Source organism: Mixophyes fleayi, chromosome 5 (genome assembly GCF_038048845.1).
Source record: "Mixophyes fleayi isolate aMixFle1 chromosome 5, aMixFle1.hap1, whole genome shotgun sequence".
Classification (NCBI taxonomy): domain Eukaryota; kingdom Metazoa; phylum Chordata; class Amphibia; order Anura; family Limnodynastidae; genus Mixophyes; species Mixophyes fleayi.
This window is the reverse complement of record NC_134406.1, coordinates 231,667,892-231,673,891: the sequence shown is the minus strand read 5'-3', so window position 1 is coordinate 231,673,891 and position 6,000 is coordinate 231,667,892.

Sequence of the window (6,000 nt, the reverse complement as noted above, 5' to 3'; positions counted from 1 at the left end):
ATCACCTGTTCCATTATCCTCTCACAGAGCAGTGGTACAACTTGCTACCGCAGACCACTGACTACCTGGATACCTCCACTTGGATTCCATTCCTTCACTCAGACAGCGGTACAACTTGCTACCCGCAGACCGCTGACTCTCATCACCTCCTTGTTTCTGTTGGACATTCCACCTCACTATAGCAGTGGTACAACTTGCTATCGCAGACCACTGACTACCTTCACGTGTCCTTGTCCATACAGTTCCTTGTGTATCATTACCTCATTATTACCAGTGTTGCTAGTCATAGACTTTCCTGAGCATCTCATCGGCCATCATTTCATGTTCCGTGATCACCCAGCTACCAGAGTACCCTATTACCATCTACATTGCTCTGGTAAGCCTACCATCTGGTGATCCCTGGGTAAAGACTCCTAGTGCCCGTGACAGTAAGATCAGGCCATGACAGACCCAGATGTGGAACCTACCGCCAAAGAGATGCTGCAACATCTGGTTAGCCGTGTGGAGCAACAGGATGCCCGCCAACAGCTGTTACTTCAGTGTTATCAGTCATTAACCTCCCAAGGTACATCTGGACAGACTGTGACAGCTACTACTGAAGCTCCTGTGCTTTCCTCCGTTTCCCCATTGCCATCCCAGGTGTCTATAGCTTCCACGCTTCACCTGCCTACTCCGTCAAAGTACGATGGAGACCCCAAAACTTGTAGGGGTTTCCTTAACCAATGTTCAGTCCATTTTGAGCTCCAACCTCAAAATTTTTCTACCCATCGTTCCAGAGTGGCCTATCTTATCTCTTTGTTTTCAGGACAAGCCCTGGCTTGGGCCTCCCCTCTGTGGGAGAGGAACGATCCAATATTACAAGATAGTGCCAAATTCATTTCTACATTCCGAAGTGTGTTCGATGAACCAGGTCGTGTGACCTCCGCTGCTTCCAGCATCCTCCGTCTGCGACAAGGATCTCATACTGTAGGCCAGTACGTCATTCAATTTAGGATCTTAGCCTCTGAACTTCAGTGGAACACTGAAGCCCTAGTTGCCGCCTTCTGGCAGGGGCTTTCCGATAAAATTAAAGATGCACTGACTACCCAAGAGCTTCCTTCGTCACTTGAAGATTTGATCTCTCTATGCCATCGTGTTGATATGAGATTTCGTGAAAGAGAGGCTGAGAAAACGACTTCTGCTAAAGCACCTTTTCGCTCTAACCCTCAATTTCGTCCAGTGTCACCCGCTGTGATTCCCATGGAGATTGGACGTTCCAAGTTATCTTCTGAGGAGAGGAAACGAAGAGTCAAGAATAGACTCTGTATCTATTGTGCTGATTCCACTCATGTCCTCAGCTCCTGCCCTAAGAGATCGGGAAATGCCAGGCCCTAACTAGTTCTGGAGAGGTGAAGTTAGGGTCCCTGGAGTCCTCTCCATCGTCTATGAAATCTAAAGTCTGCGCTTTTGATGTGACTATTTCCTTTGCTACCAAGACCTTTGAGTCACAGGCATTGATTGATTCCGGAGCAGCAGGAAATTTTATTTCCAAATCGTTAGTTAATCAATGGTCTCTACCAATGATTACCTTAAAAACTCCCATTACTGTGACGGCTATCGATGGATCACGTCTCATCAACGGTCTCATCACCCAGAGTACGTCTCCAGTAACCCTTCAGATTGGTGCTCTGCATCATGAAGAGATATCGTTTTTAATTCTTCCTGTTACGACAAGTCCGATTGTCCTAGGCCTTCCATGGCTTCAGTGTCATTCTCCCCAGATTGACTGGCGCACCCCTCAAGTCACGTCTTGGGGGCCTGAATGTCACCATCATTGCCTTTCCCAAGTCATTCCTCTCAAGGTACAGCAAGCTTCCATTTCAGCTATTTCACCGGGACTCCCTCCTCAATATGCTTCATTTACCGATGTTTTTGATAAAGCTCAGTCTGAACGTCTTCCTCCTCATCGTTCTTGGGATTGTCCGATTGATCTTCTTCCTGGCAAGACTCCTCCCAGAGGCCGGGTCTATCCACTCTCGTTACCTGAAACTCAAGCTACATCTGAATATATACGGGAGAACCTCCAGCGTGGGTTCATTCGACCTTCCACCTCGCCCGCTGGAGCTGGGTTCTTCTTTGTCAAAAAGAAGGATGGATCATTACGCCCTTGTATAGATTTTCGTGGACTCAATGCCATTACTATCAAGAACCGGTATCCCATTCCGCTGATCACTGAGCTATTTGATCGCATCAAGGGAGCTCGGATATTTACTAAGTTGGATCTTCGTGGTGCCTACAATTTAATTAGAATCCGTTCCGGTGACGAATGGAAGACCGCGTTTAACACCAGAGATGGGCATTACGAATATTTAGTAATGCCCTTCGGGCTGTGTAATGCCCCCGCTGTTTTCCAGGGTTTCATCAATGAGATCTTTCGGGACTTATTATATGTATGTGTCGTCGTCTACTTGGACGACATATTGATCTTCTCACAGGACCTGCCTTCTCATCACCAACATGTGGCAGAGGTCCTCTCCAGACTACGGAAAAACTCATTGTTCTGTAAATTGGAAAAATGTTCGTTCGAGTTACCCCAGATTCCATTCTTGGGGTATATAGTTTCCGGAGTTGGCCTGAAGATGGATCCAGACAAAGTAAATGCTGTACTACATTGGCCCCAGCCAACTACTCTTCGTGCCATCCAGCGTTTTTTAGGTTTTGCCAATTACTATAGACGCTTCATTCAAGACTTTTCTTCCATTGCATCTCCTATTGTGGCCCTGACTCGTAAAGGGGCTAATCCTAAGCAATGGTCTACTGAGGCTATTCAAGCCTTTCAAACATTAAAAGAGTCCTTCTCTTCGGCTCCAATCCTTCGTCAGCCTGATGTGACACTCCCTTTTTTCCTAGAAGTAGATGCCTCTAATGTGGGCTTAGGAGCTATTCTCTCCCAACGCTCGGAACAGCAAAAATTCCACCCTTGTGCCTTCTATTCTCGGGGTCTCCTACCCGCAGAGAAGAATTATACCATCGGAGACAAGGAATTACTGGCTATCAAAGCCGCATTAGAGGAATGGAGATACTTGTTGGAGGGAGCTCGCCATCCGGTGACGATCTTCACGGATCATAAGAACTTGTCATATCTCCAGTCTGCCCAATGCTTGAACCCTCGTCAAGCAAGATGGTCTCTTTTCTTTTCCCGTTTTGAATTAATAATTACCTTCAAACCAGCTGCCAAGAACAAAAAAGCTGATGCCTTATCTAGAGCCTTTGCTACGTCTTCTGATATAGAAGAGGTTTCCAACCATACCATTCTAGACCCCAAATGTATCTCACTGGCTGCTTCATCCACCAAAACGCTACCATTTGGGAAGACCCTCGTGCCTCCTACTCTAAGGAGGAAAATCCTTTCGTGGTTCCATGCCTCTCGTTTTTCTGGACACGCCGGTGAACACAAGACTTTTGAGATCCTCTCTCGAAGTTACTGGTGGCCTTCAATGAGGAGAGACGTCAAAGAGTTCATTGCTTCCTGTGAATTATGTTCGCAATTCAAATCCTCCCGCAGAACCCCAGCAGGGTTGCTGCGACCACTACCCATTCCGTTCAAACCATGGACCCATATTAGTATGGATTTCGTTACTGACTTACCACCTAGTAAGAACCATAACACTATTTGGGTCGTAGTGGACAGATTTTCGAAGATGGCTCATTTCATCCCTCTGTCTGGTTTGCCTTCCTCGTCTATCCTGGCTGAACATTTCATTAAAGAGATCTTCCGTATCCATGGATGTCCATCTGAGATTGTGTCTGATAGAGGAGTACAATTCGTGTCCAGATTCTGGCGAGCCCTTTGTAAAACCTTGGGCATACGATTAGCACTCTCATCTTCTTACCATCCACAATCCAATGGACAAACCGAACGTGTCAATCAAGATCTTGAGACTTTTATAAGGATATTTTCATCAGCCAATCAAGACAACTGGGTAGAGTTACTCCCTTGGGCTGAGTTCGCCCATAACAACATGTACCATGAGTCATCATCCAAAACTCCATTCTTTGTGGTCTACGGTCACCATCCGTCTTTTCCGGAATTTCCTGCCCTCCCGCCCACCCAAGTTCCTGCGGTGGAGACTGTTTGTCAGACCTTTAAAAATATCTGGTCTCAGGTTAGAACCTGTTTGAAGAAGACATCTGTCAAATATAAATCTTTCGCTGATAAGAAGAGGCGGGCTATTCCACCACTAAAAATTGGAGATCGTGTCTGGTTATCCACAAAAAATATTCGTTTGAAGGTTCCATCCATGAAATTCGCCCCTCGTTTTATTGGTCCATATAGGATCATTCAAGTTATCAATCCAGTATGTGTGAAACTCCTTCTTCCTAAGAGTCTTCGGATTTCTAATGCCTTCCATGTATCTTTGCTCAAACCTCTTATTATCAACCGTTTTTCAACTCCTCCCTCAGCTCCGCAGCCAGTTCAAGTCCATCAGGAGGAGGATTTTGAGATTACCGAGGTACTAGATGCAAAAATTTCGCGAGGAGTCCTCCACTTCCTCGTTCATTGGAAGGGCTTTGGTCCTGAGGAGCGCTCTTGGATCAAAGCTGAAGATCTTAATGCTCCTGCCCTTTTGAAGAAGTTTTACTCCAAAAATCCGGACAAGCCCGGTTCCAGGCGTTCTGTGCCCACCTTTAAAAGGGGGGGTACTGTCACTCACCGGACCGTGAGTGCCTCTTCCCGGACATTTAGGAACCGTGGCCGTCCACCATCCTGAGGGTCTGCGCATGCGCAGCCCTTTTCTATACTTCAGTGTATACCCCTTTAACTTAATTGGCAGATCAGGCAACCTCCCTATATTAAGCACCTGTGGTCACTACCACGTTGCCTGATCTTGGAGTCTCATTCCTCATGAGTCTCTGAAGGTGTTCCTGTATTACTTGTGTATTCAGTGCTGCTGATTCCTGTGGTTTCCAAACCACTTCTACTACTGTGGTTCCATACCACTTCTACCATCAACTTTATCATCATGACTGTTTGCTGATTCCTATCCGCTGCCTCCGTGCACTCCAGCTTTTACCTCACTCACCTGCTTCTCATCAAGTCTGTTTGCTGATTTCTATCCGCTGCCTCTGTGCACTACAGTCTCCTGCTTGCAACTCGCCTGTGTTCAACATCGTGACTGCCAGCTGACTACTATCCGCTGCCTCTGTGCACTACAGTCTCCTGCTTGCAACTCGCCTGTGTTTAAATCGTGACTGCCAGCTGACTACTATCCGCTGCCTCTGTGCACTACAGTCTCCTGCTTGCAACTCGCCTGTGTTCAACATCGTGACTGCCAGCTGATTACTATCCGCTGCCTCCGTGCACTACACTCTCATCTCATCTTTGCTGTGACTTCCTCGAGACTGCCGCTTTTCATTACCATCTGCTACACTTCGTGATCTACAGCTCCGGCCCTGCGCTGCACTCCTGTTTCCCATCGCTGTTGGTTCCTGTGGTTGCTACTGGTTACCTCCGTGTGCCGCTGAGTCCTGCCGCTGTGGTCAGCGCTATCGTCCATCTCCTGCTGATCCACTCTCCACGCCTTCACGTGTTCCACTGGCCTCTACCCTCCTGTCAGCATTGGATTTGTATCTCTTCTACTACCCTCTGCTGGATCATCTCCATTCTCCTGGGTTTCCTATGAGTCCAGTTCCACGTGTTGCTGACTCCTGTGGATTCGTGTCCCTGTCGGTCTACTCACCTGTGCGCTGCACCTGCTAGACCGCTGCTTCTCCTATCCAGGGACTTCCTATCCAGTCGGCCTCCAGCCGCTCAGGTACCGCTGCAATCCCATCTGACTGCTACTGCTGAACCACGGTATGCATACTTCTCATTGACTGTGCTGTGTATTGCATATCTTGCTGGACTGTGTTTGGTTCTCTCTGGAGTCTGCTATCCGCTGAGTCTATTGCCATCATTGACTGTGTTATCATTGTGCTGGACTACTTCAAGAGACTTTCTAGATTGCAGACCTGATCAGT